Source organism: Taeniopygia guttata, chromosome 1A, assembly GCF_048771995.1.
Source record: "Taeniopygia guttata chromosome 1A, bTaeGut7.mat, whole genome shotgun sequence".
NCBI lineage: Eukaryota > Metazoa > Chordata > Aves > Passeriformes > Estrildidae > Taeniopygia > Taeniopygia guttata.
The window spans coordinates 72,014,484-72,033,105 of NC_133025.1; the positions used below are offsets into that span (position 1 = coordinate 72,014,484).

At 50.0% G+C, this 18,622-nt stretch overlaps 1 long non-coding RNA gene across 1 annotated transcript; it reads left to right on the plus strand.

Annotated features, from left to right (window-relative positions):
• The first annotated feature begins 9,607 nt into the window (after positions 1-9,607).
• Positions 9,608-11,134, plus strand: LOC140682296 (uncharacterized). Its single transcript, XR_012053819.1, has 3 exons — positions 9,608-10,092; positions 10,171-10,212; positions 10,300-11,134. It is a non-coding gene; the product is annotated as an uncharacterized lncRNA (long non-coding RNA).
• Positions 11,135-18,622: the final 7,488 nt, after the last annotated feature.

Below are 18,622 nucleotides of genomic sequence, written 5' to 3' on the forward strand. Positions count from 1 at the left end.
GTCTCTGGTGCACTCTGTGTTGTTTGGGTCTCTCGGTCCTTTCTTCTCATCAAAAGCTTTCTCTCCCTCTCCTGTCCCCTCGTTTGTCACGTCCTGTCCCGTGTCACGGGTGTCCTGTCCTGTCTCCCGGCGGTGCTCTGCCCTGCTGCCTAGCCCATAATAGCACAAGTCCTGGGGACTTGAAATGGGTAATGCAGGGTGTATTTGAGCTCTAGATTGTATTAGGAGATTGTCGTAAGATGTTTGGTGCTGTTAAGTTGTCTTGCAGCCTTTTAACACTAGTCCTAACTTCCTTTCAGATGCAGACAGTTCAAATCTGTGGCAGCGGAGTCCCAATCCTGGGTGAGGAATTTCCGTCAGCTGGTCAGTCATTGTTTGCCTTTGCAGGGGAAGTTTAAATGGTGACTGTGTTACAGCAGTGTTCTTTGCCTTTATTTTTAGGAGGTCCAGGCAGATAGCAGCAGTCAAGGTCCAGTGTGCCAGGTGAGCAGTGGACAGAAGCAGTTGTTCTTGCTCAGGTTTCAGGTTTTTTTGCAGCTGTATGCATCCTTTCTCCTTTTTGTGCTTTAGGGAATCGACCTGGAGTACACATACCTCTGTCACCAACTGGCTGAAGGACCCGGTTTCATGCGCTTGTGGTCTCGGTGGAAGTATTCCAGGACCCTGTGATGAAACCTTCCAATTTTGCATGTCAAGGTCCCATCCTGGTAGCCCAGAGGAATGGCCGAGGAGTTGCAGTGAGTCGGAGGGGTAGGGAGGAGGAGGAGTGAGAGTCCACTGATGTTTGAGCAATGCTATGTCGCCTTGTCTCCACTGAACTTAGGTGTACCCTGCAATGACGGCGTCAGAATCCAAGCACGCCCGAAGTGTGCTGGCCGGAGAACCTGGGCATTCTGAGGAGAATGGTGAGTAGCAGAATTATCAGGTTGGGTCCGATGTGCTGTTAAGACTGTGCACTGATGTTTCGTTTTCTTTCTCTGGTCAGACCAAGAGAGAACGGCCTGGGGACAACTGGAACTCCCCAGACAGGCTAAAGGACTCACCCGATGGGGATTTGCATCCCAGGATATGTGCAAGATAAGTCCAGGGCTACAACCCAGAGAGGGGATGGAAAAGAGGTGCCAGGGACTCCCCAGGAAGGGTTTTTGAGTCAGATTTGGAGATGGGGATGTGCAAGAAGTGTCTCCTTAGGCCACCTGAAGGGAAAATGTCTGTTTTGATCTTGGTGCTGAGGTGTGCTGGACAGAGCAGTTCCGGTGTGTGTCCTGGCACTTGTCTCTGGTGCACTCTGTGTTGTTTGGGTCTCTCGGTCCTTTCTTCTCATCAAAAGCTCTCTCTCCCTCTCCTGTCCCCTCGTTTGTCACGTCCTGTCCAGTGTCACAGGTGTCCTGTCCTGTCTCCCGGCGGTGCTCTGCCCTGCTGCCTGGCCCGTAATAGCACAAGTCCTGGGGACTTGAAATGGGTAATGCAGGGTGTATTTGAGCTCTAGATTGTATTAGGAGATTGACGTAAGATGTTTGCTGCTGTTAACTTGTCTTGCAGCCTTTTAACACTAGTCCTAACTTCCTTTCAGATGCAGACAGTTCAAATCTGTGGCAGCGGAGTCCCAATCCTGGGTGAGGAACTTCCGTCAGCTGGTCAGTCATTGTTTGCCTTTGCAGGGGAAGTCTAAATGGTGACTGTGTTACAGCAGTGTTCTTTGCCTTTATTTTTAGGAGGTCCAGGCAGATAGCAGCAGTCAAGGTCCAGTGTGCCAGGTGAGCAGTGGACAGAAGCAGTTGTTCTTGCTCAGGTTTCAGTTTTTTTTGCAGCTGTATGCATACTTTCTCCTTTTTGTGCTTTAGGGAATCGACCTGGAGTACACATACCTCTGTCACCAACTGGCTGAAGGACCCGGTTTCATGCGCTTGTGGTCTCGGTGGAAGTATTCCAGGACCCTGTGATGAAACCTTCCAATTTTGCATGTCAAGGTCCCATCCTGGTAGCCCAGAGGAATGGCCGAGGAGTTGCAGTGAGTCGGGGGGGTAGGGAAGAGGAGGAGTGGGAGTCCACTGATGTTTGAGCAATGCTATGTCGCCTTGTCTCCACTGAACTTAGGTGTACCCTGCAATGACGGCGTCAGAATCCAAGCACGCCCGAAGTGTGCTGGCCGGAGAACCTGGGCATTCTGAGGAGAATGGTGAGTAGCAGAATTATCAGGTTTGGTCCAATGTGCTGTTAAGACTGTGCACTGATGTTTGGTTTTCTTTCTCTGGTCAGACTTAGAGAGAACGGCCTGGGGACAACTGGAACTCCCCAGAAAGGCTGAAGGCCTCACCCGATGGGGATTTGCATCCCAGGATATGTGCAAGATAAGTCCAGGGCTACAACCCAGAGAGGGGATGGAAGAGAGGTGCCAGGGACTCCCCAGGAAGGGTTTTTGAGTCAGATTTGGAGATGGGGATGTGCAAGAAGCGTCTCCTTAGGCCACCTGAAGGGAAAATGTCTGTTTTGATCTCGGTGCTGAGGTGTGCTGGGCAGAGCAGTTCCGGTGTGTGTCCTGGCACTTGTCTCTGGTGCACTCTGTGTTGTTTGGGTCTCTCGGTCCTTTCTTCTCATCAAAAGCTTTCTCTCCCTCTCCTGTCCCCTCGTTTGTCACGTCCTGTCCCGTGTCACGGGTGTCCTGTCCTGTCTCCCGGCGGTGCTCTGCCCTGCTGCCTAGCCCATAATAGCACAAGTCCTGGGGACTTGAAATGGGTAATGCAGGGTGTATTTGAGCTCTAGATTGTATTAGGAGATTGTCGTAAGATGTTTGGTGCTGTTAAGTTGTCTTGCAGCCTTTTAACACTAGTCCTAACTTCCTTTCAGATGCAGACAGTTCAAATCTGTGGCAGCGGAGTCCCAATCCTGGGTGAGGAATTTCCGTCAGCTGGTCAGTCATTGTTTGCCTTTGCAGGGGAAGTCTAAATGGTGACTGTGTTACAGCAGTGTTCTTTGCCTTTATTTTTAGGAGGTCCAGGCAGATAGCAGCAGTCAAGGTCCAGTGTGCCAGGTGAGCAGTGGACAGAAGCAGTTGTTCTTGCTCAGGTTTCAGGTTTTTTTGCAGCTGTATGCATCCTTTCTCCTTTTTGTGCTTTAGGGAATCGACCTGGAGTACACATACCTCTGTCACCAACTGGCTGAAGGACCCGGTTTCATGCGCTTGTGGTCTCGGTGGAAGTATTCCAGGACCCTGTGATGAAACCTTCCAATTTTGCATGTCAAGGTCCCATCCTGGTAGCCCAGAGGAATGGCCGAGGAGTTGCAGTGAGTCGGGGGGGTAGGGAAGAGGAGGAGTGGGAGTCCACTGATGTTTGAGCAATGCTATGTCGCCTTGTCTCCACTGAACTTAGGTGTACCCTGCAATGACGGCGTCAGAATCCAAGCACGCCCGAAGTGTGCTGGCCGGAGAACCTGGGCATTCTGAGGAGAATGGTGAGTAGCAGAATTATCAGGTTTGGTCCAATGTGCTGTTAAGACTGTGCACTGATGTTTGGTTTTCTTTCTCTGGTCAGACTTAGAGAGAACGGCCTGGGGACAACTGGAACTCCCCAGAAAGGCTGAAGGCCTCACCCGATGGGGATTTGCATCCCAGGATATGTGCAAGATAAGTCCAGGGCTACAACCCAGAGAGGGGATGGAAGAGAGGTGCCAGGGACTCCCCAGGAAGGGTTTTTGAGTCAGATTTGGAGATGGGGATGTGCAAGAAGCGTCTCCTTAGGCCACCTGAAGGGAAAATGTCTGTTTTGATCTCGGTGCTGAGGTGTGCTGGGCAGAGCAGTTCCGGTGTGTGTCCTGGCACTTGTCTCTGGTGCACTCTGTGTTGTTTGGGTCTCTCGGTCCTTTCTTCTCATCAAAAGCTTTCTCTCCCTCTCATGTCCCCTCGTTTGTCACGTCCTGTCCCGTGTCACGGGTGTCCTGTCCTGTCTCCCGGCGGTGCTCTGCCCTGCTGCCTAGCCCGTAATAGCACAAGTCCTGGGGACTTGAAATGGGTAATGCAGGGTGTATTTGAGCTCTAGATTGTATTAGGAGATTGACGTAAGATGTTTGCTGCTGTTAACTTGTCTTGCAGCCTTTTAACACTAGTCCTAACTTCCTTTCAGATGCAGACAGTTCAAATCTGTGGCAGCGGAGTCCCAATCCTGGGTGAGGAACTTCCGTCAGCTGGTCAGTCATTGTTTGCCTTTGCAGGGGAAGCCTAAATGGTGACTGTGTTACAGCAGTGTTCTTTGCCTTTATTTTTAGGAGGTCCGGGCAGATAGCAGAAGTCAAGGTCCAGTGTACCAGGTGAGCAGAGGTCAGAAGCAGTTGTTCTTGCTCAGGTTTCAGTTTTTATTGCAGCTGTAAGCATTCTTTCTCCTTTTTGTGCTTTAGGGAATCGACCTGGAGTACACATACCTCTGTCACCAACTGGCTGAAGGACCCGGTTTCATGCGCTTGTGATCTCGGTGGAAGTATTCCAGGACCCTGTGATGAAACCTTCCAATTTTGTATGTCAAGGTCCCATCCTGGTAGCCCAGAGGAATGGCCGAGGAGTTACAGTGAGTCAGAGGGGGTAGGGAGGAGGAGGAGTGAGAGTCCACTCATGTTTGAGCAATGCTATGTCGCCTTGTCTCCACTGAACTTAGGTGTACCCTGCAATGACGGCGTCAGAATCCAAGCACGCCCGAAGTTTTCTGGCCCTGAACCCGGGCAATCTGATGAGAATGGTGAGTAGCAGAATTATCAGGGTTTGGCCGATATACTGTTAAAACTGTGCAGTGATGTTTGGTTTTCTTTCTCTGGTCAGACCAAGGGGTGACAGCTGGAACTTCCCAGAAAGGCAGACGGCTTTCTTCGGCAGCCAACAGTGATTTGCATCCCCAGATGCCTGCAAGATAAGTGGAGGGTTATGTCCCACATTGGGGATGAAAGCGGGGTTCCAGGTTGGGACTTTCTTGAAGGGTTTTTGAGTCAGATTTGGAGATGAGGATGTCCAAGTAGTGTCCCCACAGGGCAGCTAAAGGGAAAGTGTCTGTTTCAATCACAATGCTGAGGTGTGCTGGGCAGAGCAGTTCCGGTGTGTGTCCTGTCACTTGTCTCTGGTGCACTGTGTGATATTTGGGTCTCTCAGTCCTGTCTTCTCGTTGAAAGCTCTCTCTCCATCTCCTGTCCCCTTGTTTGTCACGTCCTGTCTTGTGTCATCGGTGCCTGCACATATTTGTCCCGAAGCTGCTCTGCCCTGCTGCATAGCCTGTAATAACACAAGTCCTGGGGACTTGAAATGGGTAATGCAGGGTGTAGTTGCCTCTAGATTGTATTGGGTGATTGCCATAACATGTGTGGGTGTTTTAAGTGTTCTTGCAGCTATTTGATGCTAGTCCTAAGTTCCTTTCAGATGCTGACCGTTCAAATCTGTGGCAGAGGGCATCAGTCCGGGGTGAGGGTGTTGTCAGAAGCAGGTCAGTCATCGTTTGAATTAGGAAGCCTAAGTGTTTGCTCAACCTGGGAAAGAAAAGGCAGAGTTTGTTCTCAGGACCCCGTGGCCCTGAGCGGATGACTGACTGCAAGAACTCTGAACATTGAAGGATGTGTCCCGGACCAGGGCTGCCCCCACCTCATACTTGTGCTGCCCTGACAGTCCTAGGGGAGCCCTACAAACTGACATCAGGAACCTGGACTGGTGAGTTTTCTTTCCCAGGGAAAAGAGCTGATGTTTGCGCTCAGGGTCCTGTGGCCCTGAGCGGGCAGCTGACTGCAAAAATCCGAACATCAAAGGATAAGTCCCAGACAGGAGCTGCCCCCACCTCATACTTGTGCTGCCCTGACAGTCCCAGGGGAGCCCTAGAAACTGACATCAGGAACCTGGTCTGGTGAGTTTTCTTTCCCAGGGAAAAGAGCTGATGTTTGTGCTCCAAGTCCTGTGGCCCTGAGCGGGCAGCTGACTGCAAAAAATCCGAACATCAAAGGATAAGTGCCAGACAGGAGCTGCCCCCACCTCATACTTGTGCTGCCCTGACAGTCCCAGGGGAGCCCTACAAACTGACATCATGAACCTGGACTGGTGAGTTTTCTTTCCTATGGAAAACAGCCGACATTTGCGCTCCAAGTCCTGTGGCCCTGAGCAGGAAGCTTATTGCAAAAAATCCGAACATCGAAAGATAATTCCCAGACAGGAGCTGCCCCCACCTCATACTTGTGCTGCCCTGACAGTCCCAGGGGAGCCCTACAAACTGACATCAGGAACCTGGACTGGTGAGTTTTCTTTCCCAGGGCAAAGAGCCGGAGTTTGTGCTCAGGGTCCTGTGGCCCTGAGCGGGGAGCTGACTGCAAAAAATCAGAACATCGAAGGATGTGTCCTGGACCGGAGCTGCCCCCACCTCATACTTGTGCTGACCTGACCGTCCCAAGGGAGCACAAGTATGAAGGGGGCGCAGCCGATGTTTACGGCACATGCTTCCATGGTCAGATTTTGTGCAGTCACTTATCTGCTCAGGGCACTGGGCCCTGAGTACAAACTTTGGCTGTTTACCCTGGGATAGAAAACTCACCTGTCCTAGCTCCTGGTGTCATTTTGCAAGTTGTGCTTGGGATTTTCAAGGCAACGTCTCAGCTACTTGGCGTCAGCTTGGGTCCATGACACATCTTTCTCCATTCAGATTTTCATGGGGCAGCCATTCTTTCATGGTCCCTGGCTCTTGGACTGCATCAATGGCACTTTTCTCTGTGAAACATGGCTCACCCTCTATGCTTCCTGATGTCAGTTTCACTGTGGTGCTTGTCTCTTCCAGGGCAGGCAGAATTCTTGCTTGCAGCAGTTTTGCTCCAGGATAAATCCTGTGCCATTCGGAACGAGAAGATGTAGAAAGTCACTTGGCGCCACAGGCCTCGTTATCCGACCTCTGTCCTTTTTCCCTGTAAATCAAGCTCACCCTCCCTGTGTGTTGATGTCTGTTCACTGGAGGCATGCTGCTCTCCTAGGGCAGCAAGAGTTCCTGGTGTTGGCAGCTGTGATCTGTGAGAAAGCGTTCACTGTTTGCAAATTTTGTAGCACAATTCCTGTTTGGCTAGGGGAAAGACTGTTAATTATCTTGGAAATGAAAGTCTGGCACCCCGTTTTTTAAGGGTCTGACAAAAGGCTGTGTAGGGGAGGGAACACCCCGCAGGACCTTTCTTTACCTCATTCCTCACTCCTAGGTGTAGCAGCTCCCCATGTGACCAGCTGCTTTCAGTGCAGCTACCTGGACACACCTGCACAGGGAGCTTCTAATCCAGAGGAGCTAACAGGGGTATCCTAGGTGTTCCTCCAGGAGCTATGGTTGGAACATCCAGCAGGGACTGGGGAGCAGCCAGAGCCACCTGGGCATGGAGCATCCTTTTCAGAAAATGCCAAGGGCAGAGCCCTATTGCCAAGGGGCAGCACCTGAGCAGGCCGGGCAGCATGTGGGGTTCCATGGGAGAGCTTTCAGCTTTCCCTTTCTATTGTGTCAGCCCCTCCCTAGAACCCCCAGACCTTCCAAAGAACTCCCAGAAAAGAGGGGGGTTATGAAGAGAGAAGGGGGTTAAATTATGGGAAAAAGCTTCCTTTTCCATTATTTCTTGTGTTCAAATAATGAGGGAATCCACTTCCCCCGCAATTTTAATGGTCTCAGTTGAAATAGTCCCTGCCTTTTCTATGCTGTTATGGGTGTCAATTGACAGGGAATCCCCATTTTCCATTATTTTCCAGTTTAAATAGCAAGGGAAACCTTGACAATGCTTTTTATGGGCATGAATTAAGGGTAACCCTTTTTGTTGTCCAAAGGCTTAAACTGAGGGGGAAGCCCAGCTATCCCTCTTTCTTAAGGGTTTGGATTGAGGGGAAAATCCCTGTGTCATCACTGGAGAGACTTAAAGTGAGGAAAGCCTCTCTTTTCCCAATATTCTAGGGAATTAAACTAAAGGACAAAAGCTATTTATTTGCCATTGTATCCCTTTCAGTGGAGGCAACTTCCCCATTTCCTCATTTTAAGGAATTCACTTGAAGGAGGCTCTTCTTGAATGCTTTTTCAGCATTTTAAGGGTTTAAAACTACTTTTCTGGGCACTTCTTTCTGTGGCCTAGGACTAAATATCTCAGGGAAAGGCAAGCCTAGCATGTACTTAACCTTGATGCTGCCCAGGAAGCTATTTTTTTTTTCCTTATTTTTATTTATAATGTAGTTAGTCCTAATTAGTAGCCCCAAGGAGACTTGGACTGTTCATAGAATTAGTATTCTTCTCCACCCTTAGTCTCATGTTGAGTACTACTTAGTAGTCACTGAGGAATAATATAAGCTAACAGCAAATTACCCAACTTATCTAGATATGCTGCCTAAAGAACAAAGTTTTATTTCTTACCAGTTTCCTTGCCCTTTTGCTCCAAGTAGTTGTAGCAAAAAAGAAAGTGCTGTTATTTCCCTGAAGAGTTTTCTTCTATATGCATCCCATTACTCCCCTTGAATTCAAATCAGAGGAGCCAAACAGCTACAGCTGCTCTGAGGGCTTTTATACCCGGTGGGGTTTGCCCCCTCCCTTTTCCTGGGTGTCATGGGAACGAGAGGTGGGGCCCAATCAGGGGTATATTAACCCCAGCCTTTGCCAAGGGGCTTCATTCCCTCTCTGGGATCCACTGGTGTAAGAGCTCTCCTCTTATTTTTATGAAGAGGCTCTTTCAGCTTACCTTGTTCTCTGCAGGTGCTTTTGGGCTTCTAATGTAACAGAGGCTTTGAAGATACTGTGAAGAAAGCAGCACTGAACACAGGGAGTATTTAATTTCATGATTTGGGGTTGTGCATTCAGGGGTGGTGAAGTGCTTCTGTAATCTCTGACATTTTTTGTTTTGTTTTTTTTTTTTAGGAGGAGTGCAACTTCCTGTAATTCCAGGTTGTGTTGAGTACAACATTTTTTCAGCAGAGTGATCATGTTCTAAAAGGGATCTGCCCTGTGTCAAAGATGATGTCTGAGATTGAGGTTTCAGGTGAGTTGAGGATTGGGACTAGGAGTGGGAGAGTGAGCAAGGTACCCAGTTAACAGGTATAGTGGTGGGGTTTTGCAGGCAGTAGGGTGAGAAATGGTGTCTATTTGCAAGGCTTTTCGCAAGCATAGCAGAGGCATTCATGTGTCATACAGCGCACAAGCTCATCCACTGAACTCACAGAAATGCCATGTAACTTTGCCTCTCTAAACCAGGTGCCACTCATAATAACAGCCAAACCTTAGACTAGGGATGGAACTGGAGACTTGAGCACCCAGGCACACTCAGGAGAGGATAAGTATCTGACTTGCTGGGATTTGGCCCACATAACACTAAAGGCATCCATTTATTTTCCTGTTCTTTCTTCTATCTGACTAAGAGGCTAACAGGAGATCCCCTCCGAGGCAGACTCATTTCAGGTACAACATGTATTCGCATTTCCACTCATACAAAAGACAAGTCAGGGCTGCGGCCTGGGGATGGGAGTAGTGGCCCCCTTCTGCACCCGATGGGGATTTGAATCCCCAGATAGGTGCAAGATAAGTCAAGAGCTACAACCCACAGAGGGGATGGAAGCGAGGTGCAAGGTTGAGACTCCCAAGGAGGGGTTTTTGAGTTCGTTTTAGAGATGAGGATGTCCAAGAAGTGTCTACTTAGGCCAGCTAAAGGAAAAGTGTCTGTTTTGATCACAGTGCTGAGGTGCGCAGGGCAGAGCAGTTCTGGTGTGTGTCCTGTCACTTGTCTCTGGTGCACTCTCTGTTCTTTGGGTCTCTCAGTCCTTTCTTCTCATCAAAATCTCTCCCTGGCCTGTCCCCTTGTTTTTCATGTCCTGTCCTGTGTCACAGGTGTCTGCACATATTTGTCCTAGAGCTGCTCTGCCCTGCTGCTTAGCGTGTAATAGCACAAGTCCTGGGGACTTGAAATTGGTAATGCAGGGTGTAGTTGTGTTCTAGATTGTGTTAGGAGATTGACATAACATGTTTGGTGGTGTTAAGTTTTCTTGCACCTGTTTGATACTAGTCCTAACTTCCTTTCAGATGCAGACATTTCAAATCTGTGGCAGAGGGCTCCAATCCTGAGTGAGGAACTTCCCATGAGCAGGTCAGCCATTGTTTGCATTTACAGGGGAAGCCTAAATGGTGACTCTGTTACAGCCCTGTTCTTTGCCTTTATTCTTAGGAGGTCCAGACAGATAGCGGCAGTCAAGGCCCAGTGTGCCAGGTGAGCAGTGGACAGAAGCAGTTTTTCTCACTCAGGTTTCAGTTTTTGTTGCAGCTGTAAGCATCCATTCTTGTTTTTGTGCTTTAGGAAATACACTGGGAGTATGCCAAGCCCCTGTCACCAGCTGGCTGATGGACTGGGTTTCCTGCACTTATGAGCCCTCTGGAAGTATTACAGGACCCTGTGATGAAGCTTTCTGATTTTACATTTCAAGGTCCCATCCTGGTAGGCCAGAGCAGTGGCCAAGGAGCTGTGGTGAGTTGGGGAGGTAGGGAGGAGGAGTGAGAGTCCTCTTGAGTTTTAGCATTGTCTCCCCTTAGCCTAGGTGTAGCCTGCAATGACGGCGTCAGAATCCAACCACACCTGCAGCGTGCAGGCCAAGAACCCGGGCATTCTGAGGAGGATGGAGAATAGCAAAATTATCAGGTTTTGGGCAATATGCTGTTAAGGCTGTGCACCGATGTTTGGTTTTCTTTCTCTTGGCAGGCCAAGAGGTGACAGCTGGAACTTACCAGACAGGCAGACAACCTTCTTCTGCAGCCAACAGGGCTTTGCATCCCCATATATGTGCAAGATAAGTCAAGGGCTATAACCCACAGAGGGGATGGAAGAGAGGTGCCAGGTTGGGACTCCCCAGGAGGGGGTTTTGAGTCAGTTTTGGAGATGGGGATGTTGAAGAGTTTCCTAAGCCCACCTAAATGCAAAGTGTCTGTTTTGGTCTCAGTGCTGAGGTGCGTAGGGCAGAGCAGTTCTGGTGTGTGTTCTGTCACTTGTCTCTGGTGCACTCTGTGTTCTTTGGGGCTCTCGGTCCTTTCTTCTCATCAAAAGCTCTCTCCCCGTGTTCTGTCTCCTGATTTGTCATGTCCTGTCTTGTGTCACGGGTGTCTGCACATGTTTGTCCGGAGCGTCTCTGCCCTGCTGCCTAGCCTGTAATAGCACAAGTCCTGGGGACTTGAAATTGGTAATGCAGTGTGTAGTTGGGATCTGGATTGTGTAAGGAGATGGCCATAACATGTTCAGTGGTGTTAAGTTGTCCTGCAGCTGTTTGATACTAGTTCTAACTTCCTTTCAGATGCTGACAGTTCAAATCTGTGGCGGAGAGCGCCAGTCCTGGGTGAGGATCTTCCCATGAGCAGGTCGGTCATTGTTTGCATTTACAGGGGAATTCTAAATGGTGACTATGTTACAGCGGTGTTTTTGTCTTTATTTTTAGGAGATCCTGGCAGATAGCAGCAGTCAAGGCCCATTGTGCTAGGTGAGCAGTGGAGAGAAGCTGTTGTTTTTACTCAGGTTTCGGTTTTTGGTGCGACCGTAAGCATCCGTTCTTGTTTGTGTACTTTAGGGAATCCCTTCGGAGTACGCATAGCACCTGTCACCAGCTGGCCAATGGACTGGGTTTCCTGTGCTTTATGAGACCTCTGGAAGTATAGCGGGACCCTGTGATGAAGCCTTCACATTTTGTATGTCAGGGTCCCACCCTGGTAGCCCAGAGGAGTGGACAAGGAATTGCGGTGAGTCTGGGATGTAGGGAGGAGGAGCGTGGGTACACTCAAGTTTCAGCAATGCCACGTCAGCCCCTCTCCACTTAACCGTGCTGTACCCATAGGTGATGCTGTCGGCCTCCAAGCACGCCTGAAGTGTGTGGCCTGGGCACTCTGAGGAGGATGGTGAGTAGCAGATTTACCAGGTTTTGGCCGATGTGCTGTTAAGACTGTGCACTGATGTTTGGTTTTCTTTCTGTGGGCAGACCAAGAGGTGACAGCTGGAACTTAGCAGGCAGGCAGACGGCCTTCTTCTGCAGCCAGCAGGGATTGACATTCCCAGATATGTGCAAGATAAGTGGAGTGTTACGACCTACAGAGGGGATGGAAGCGGGGTGCTGGCTTGGGCCTTTCTAGAAGGGTTTTTTTTGTCTGTTTTGGGGATGGGGATGTCCAAGAAGCGTTTCCTTAGGCCACCTAAAGGGAAAGTGTCTGTTTTGGTCTCAGTGCTGAGGTTCACAGGGCAGAGCAGTTCTGGTGTGTGTCCTGTCACTTGTCTCTGGTGCACTCTCTGTTCTTTGGGTCTCTCAGTCCTTTCTTCTCATCAAAATCTCTCCCTGGCCTGTCCCCTTGTTTTTCATGTCCTGTCCTGTGTCACAGGTGTCTGCACATATTTGTCCTAGAGCTGCTCTGCCCTGCTGCTTAGCGTGTAATAGCACAAGTCCTGGGGACTTGAAATTGGTAATGCAGGGTGTAGTTGTGTTCTAGATTGTGTTAGGAGATTGACATAACATGTTTGGTGGTGTTAAGTTTTCTTGCACCTGTTTGATACTAGTCCTAACTTCCTTTCAGATGCAGACATTTCAAATCTGTGGCAGAGGGCTCCAATCCTGAGTGAGGAACTTCCCATGAGCAGGTCAGCCATTGTTTGCATTTACAGGGGAAGCCTAAATGGTGACTCTGTTACAGCCCTGTTCTTTGCCTTTATTCTTAGGAGGTCCAGACAGATAGCGGCAGTCAAGGCCCAGTGTGCCAGGTGAGCAGTGGACAGAAGCAGTTTTTCTCACTCAGGTTTCAGTTTTTGTTGCAGCTGTAAGCATCCATTCTTGTTTTTGTGCTTTAGGAAATACACTGGGAGTATGCCAAGCCCCTGTCACCAGCTGGCTGATGGACTGGGTTTCCTGCACTTATGAGCCCTCTGGAAGTATTACAGGACCCTGTGATGAAGCTTTCTGATTTTACATTTCAAGGTCCCATCCTGGTAGGCCAGAGCAGTGGCCAAGGAGTTGTGGTGAGTTGGGGAGGTAGGGAGGAGGAGTGAGAGTCCTCTTGAGTTTTAGCATTGTCTCCCCTTAGCCTAGGTGTAGCCTGCAATGATGGCGTCAGAATCCAACCACACCTGCAGCGTGCAGGCCAAGAACCCGGGCATTCTGAGGAGGATGGAGAATAGCAAAATTATCAGGTTTTGGGCAATATGCTGTTAAGGCTGTGCACCGATGTTTGGTTTTCTTTCTCTTGGCAGGCCAAGAGGTGACAGCTGGAACTTACCAGACAGGCAGACAACCTTCTTCTGCAGCCAACAGGGCTTTGCATCCCCATATATGTGCAAGATAAGTCAAGGGCTATAACCCACAGAGGGGATGGAAGAGAGGTGCCAGGTTGGGACTCCCCAGGAGGGGGTTTTGAGTCAGTTTTGGAGATGGGGATGTTGAAGAGTTTCCTAAGCCCACCTAAATGCAAAGTGTCTGTTTTGGTCTCAGTGCTGAGGTGCGTAGGGCAGAGCAGTTCTGGTGTGTGTTCTGTCACTTGACTCTGGTGCACTCTGTGTTCTTTGGGGCTCTCGGTCCTTTCTTCTCATCAAAAGCTCTCTCCCCGTGTTCTGTCTCCTGATTTGTCATGTCCTGTCTTGTGTCACGGGTGTCTGCACATGTTTGTCCGGAGCGTCTCTGCCCTGCTGCCTAGCCTGTAATAGCACAAGTCCTGGGGACTTGAAATTGGTAATGCAGTGTGTAGTTGGGATCTGGATTGTGTAAGGAGATGGCCATAACATGTTCAGTGGTGTTAAGTTGTCCTGCAGCTGTTTGATACTAGTTCTAACTTCCTTTCAGATGCTGACAGTTCAAATCTGTGGCGGAGAGCGCCAGTCCTGGGTGAGCATCTTCCCATGAGCAGGTCGGTCATTGTTTGCATTTACAGGGGAATTCTAAATGGTGACTATGTTACAGCGGTGTTTTTGTCTTTATTTTTAGGAGATCCTGGCAGATAGCAGCAGTCAAGGCCCATTGTGCTAGGTGAGCAGTGGAGAGAAGCTGTTGTTTTTGCTCAGGTTTCGGTTTTTGGTGCGACCGTAAGCATCCGTTCTTGTTTGTGTACTTTAGGGAATCCCTTCGGAGTACGCATAGCACCTGTCACCAGCTGGCCAATGGACTGGGTTTCCTGTGCTTTATGAGACCTCTGGAAGTATAGCGGGACCCTGTGATGAAGCCTTCACATTTTGTATGTCAGGGTCCCACCCTGGTAGCCCAGAGGAGTGGACAAGGAATTGCGGTGAGTCTGGGATGTAGGGAGGAGGAGCGTGGGTACACTCAAGTTTCAGCAATGCCACGTCAGCCCCTCTCCACTTAACCGTGCTGTACCCATAGGTGATGCTGTCGGCCTCCAAGCACGCCTGAAGTGTGTGGCCTGGGCACTCTGAGGAGGATGGTGAGTAGCAGATTTACCAGGTTTTGGCCGATGTGCTGTTAAGACTGTGCACTGATGTTTGGTTTTCTTTCTGTGGGCAGACCAAGAGGTGACAGCTGGAACTTAGCAGGCGGGCAGACGGCCTTCTTCAGCAGCCAGCAGGGATTGACATCCCCAGATATGTGCAAGATAAGTGCAGTGTTACGACCTACAGAGGGGATGGAAGCGGGGTGCTGGCTCGGGCCTTTCTAGAAGGGTTTTTTTTTGTCTGTTTTGGGGATGGGGATGTCCAAGAAGCGTTTCCTTAGGCCACCTAAAGGGAAAGTGTCTGTTTTGGTCTCAGTGCTGAGGTTCACAGGGCAGAGCAGTTCCGGTGTGTGTCCTGTCACTTGTCTCTGTTGCACTCTGTGTTGTTTGGGTCTCTCGGTCCTTTCTTCTCCTCGAGAGCTCTCTCTCCCTGTCACGTCCTGTCCTGTGTCACGGGTGTCTACACATATTTGTCCCGGCCATGCTCTGCCCTGCTGCATAGCCTGTAATAGCACATGTCCTGGGGACTTGAAATTAGTAATGCAGTGTGTAGTTGGGATCTGGATTGTGTAAGGAGATGGCCATAACATGTTCAGTGGTGTTAAGTTGTCCTGCAGCTGTTTGATACTAGTTCTAACTTCCTTTCAGATGCTGACAGTTGAAATCTGTGGCGGAGAGCGCCAGTCCTGGGTGAGGATCTTCCCATGAGCAGGTCGGTCATTGTTTGCATTTACAGGGGAATTCTAAATGGTGACTATGTTACAGCGGTGTTTTTGTCTTTATTTTTAGGAGATCCTGGCAGATAGCAGCAGTCAAGGCCCATTGTGCTAGGTGAGCAGTGGAGAGAAGCTGTTGTTTTTGCTCAGGTTTCGGTTTTTGGTGCGACCGTAAGCATCCGTTCTTGTTTGTGTACTTAGGGAATCCCTTCGGAGTACGCATAGCACCTGTCACCAGCTGGCCAATGGACTGGGTTTCCTGTGCTTTATGAGACCTCTGGAAGTATAGCGGGACCCTGTGATGAAGCCTTCACATTTTGTATGTCAGGGTCCCACCCTGGTAGCCCACAGGAGTGGACAAGGAATTGCGGTGAGTCTGGGATGTAGGGAGGAGGAGTGTGGGTACACTCAAGTTGCAGCAATGCCACGTCAGCCCCTCTCCACTTAACCGTGCTGTACCCATAGGTGATGCTGTCGGCCTCCAAGCACGCCTGAAGTGTGTGGCCTGGGCACTCTGAGGAGGATGGTGAGTAGCAGATTTACCAGGTTTTGGCCGATGTGCTGTTAAGACTGTGCACTGATGTTTGGTTTTCTTTCTGTGGGCAGACCAAGAGGTGACAGCTAGAACTTAGCAGGCGGGCAGACGGCCTTCTTCTGCAGCCAGCAGGGATTGACATCCCCAGATATGTGCAAGATAAGTGGAGTGTTACGACCTACAGAGGGGATGGAAGCGGGGTGCTGGCTTGGGCCTTTCTGGAAGGGGTTTTTTTTGTCTGTTTTGGGGATGGGGATGTCCAAGAAGCGTTTCCTTAGGCCACCTAAAGGGAAAGTGTCTGTTTTGGTCTCAGTGCTGAGGTTCACAGAGCAGAGCAGTTCCGGTGTGTGTCCTGTCACTTGTCTCTGGTGCACTCTGTGTTGTTTGGGTCTCTCGGTCCTTTCTTCTCCTCGAGAGCTCTCTCTCCCTGTCACGTCCCCTCGTTTGTCACGTCCTGTCCTGTGTCACGGGTGTCTGCACATATTTGTCCCGGCCATGCTCTGCCCTGCTGCATAGCCTGTAATAGCACAAGTCCTGGGGACTTGAAATTGGTAATGCAGTGTGTAGTTGGGATCTGGATTGTGTAAGGAGATGGCCATAACATGTTCAGTGGTGTTAAGTTGTCCTGCAGCTGTTTGATACTAGTTCTAACTTCCTTTCAGATGCTGACAGTTCAAATCTGTGGCGGAGAGCGCCAGTCCTGGGTGAGGATCTTCCCATGAGCAGGTCGGTCATTGTTTGCATTTACAGGGGAATTCTAAATGGTGACTATGTTACAGCGGTGTTTTTGTCTTTATTTTTAGGAGATCCTGGCAGATAGCAGCAGTCAAGGCCCATTGTGCTAGGTGAGCAGTGGAGAGAAGCTGTTGTTTTTGCTCAGGTTTCGGTTTTTGGTGCGACCGTAAGCATCCGTTCTTGTTTGTGTACTTTAGGGAATCCCTTCGGAGTACGCATAGCACCTGTCACCAGCTGGCCAATGGACTGGGTTTCCTGTCATTTATGAGACCTCTGGAAGTATAGCGGGACCCTGTGATGAAGCCTAAACATTTTGTATGTCAGGGTCCCACCCTGGTAGCCCAGAGGAGTGGACAAGGAATTGCGGTGAGTCTGGGATGTAGGGAGGAGGAGTGTGGGTACACTCAAGTTTCAGCAATGCCACGTCAGCCCCTCTCCACTTAACCGTGCTGTACCCATAGGTGATGCTGTCGGCCTCCAAGCACGCCTGAAGTGTGTGGCCTGGGCACTCTGAGGAGGATGGTGAGTAGCAGATTTACCAGGTTTTGGCCGATGTGCTGTTAAGACTGTGCACTGATGTTTGGTTTTCTTTCTGTGGGCAGACCAAGAGGTGACAGCTGGAACTTAGCAGGCAGGCAGACGGCCTTCTTCTGCAGCCAGCAGGGATTGACATTCCCAGATATGTGCAAGATAAGTGGAGTGTTACGACCTACAGAGGGGATGGAAGCGGGGTGCTGGCTTTGGCCTTTCTAGAAGGGTTTTTATTATCTGTTTTGGGAATGGGGATGCCCAAGAAGTGTTTCCTTAGGCCACCTAAAGGGAAAGTGTCTGTTTTGGTCTCAGTGCTGAGGTTCACAGGGCAGAGCAGTTCCGGTGTGTGTCCTGTCACTTGTCTCTGGTGCACTCTGTGTTGTTTGGGTCTCTCGGTCCTTTCTTCTCCTCGAGAGCTCTCTCTCCCTGTCACGTCCTGTCCTGTGTCACGGGTGTCTGCACATATTTGTCCCGGCCATGCTCTGCCCTGCTGCATAGCCTGTAATAGCACAAGTCCTGGGGACTTGAAATTAGTAATGCAGTGTGTAGTTGGGATCTGGATTGTGTAAGGAGATGGCCATAACATGTTCAGTGGTGTTAAGTTGTCCTGCAGCTGTTTGATACTAGTTCTAACTTCCTTTCAGATGCTGACAGTTCAAATCTGTGGCGGAGAGCGCCAGTCCTGGGTGAGGATCTTCCCATGAGCAGGTCGGTCATTGTTTGCATTTACAGGGGAATTCTAAATGGTGACTATGTTACAGCGGTGTTTTTGTCTTTATTTTTAGGAGATCCTGGCAGATAGCAGCAGTCAAGGCCCATTGTGCTAGGTGAGCAGTGGAGAGAAGCTGTTGTTTTTGCTCAGGTTTCGGTTTTTGGTGCGACCGTAAGCATCCGTTCTTGTTTGTGTACTTTAGGGAATCCCTTCGGAGTACGCATAGCACCTGTCACCAGCTGGCCAATGGACTGGGTTTCCTGTGCTTTATGAGACCTCTGGAAGTATAGCGGGACCCTGTGATGAAGCCTTCACATTTTGTATGTCAGGGTCCCACCCTGGTAGCCCAGAGGAGTGGACAAGGAATTGCGGTGAGTCTGGGATGTAGGGAGGAGGAGCGTGGGTACACTCAAGTTTCAGCAATGCCACATCAGCCCCTCTCCACTTAACCATGCTGTACCCATAGGTGATGCTGTCGGCCTCCAAGCACGCCTGAAGTGTGTGGCCTGGGCACTCTGAGGAGGATGGTGAGTAGCAGATTTACCAGGTTTTGGCCGATGTGCTGTTAAGACTGTGCACTGATGTTTGGTTTTCTTTCTGTGGGCAGACCAAGAGGGGACAGCTGGAACTTAGCAGGCGGGCAGACGGCCTTCTTCTGCAGCCAGCAGGGATTGACATCCCCAGATATGTGCAAGATAAGTGCAGTGTTACGACCTACAGAGGGGATGGAAGCGGGGTGCTGGCTCGGGCCTTTCTAGAAGGGTTTTTTTTTGTCTGTTTTGGGGATGGGGATGTCCAAGAAGCGTTTCCTTAGGCCACCTAAAAGGAAAGTGTCTGTTTTGGTCTCAGTGCTGAGGTTCACAGGGCAGAGCAGTTCCGGTGTGTGTCCTGTCACTTGTCTCTGGTGCACTCTGTGTTGTTTGGGTCTCTCGGTCCTTTCTTCTCCTCAAGAGCTCTCTCTCCCTGTCACGTCCCCTCGTTTGTCACGTCC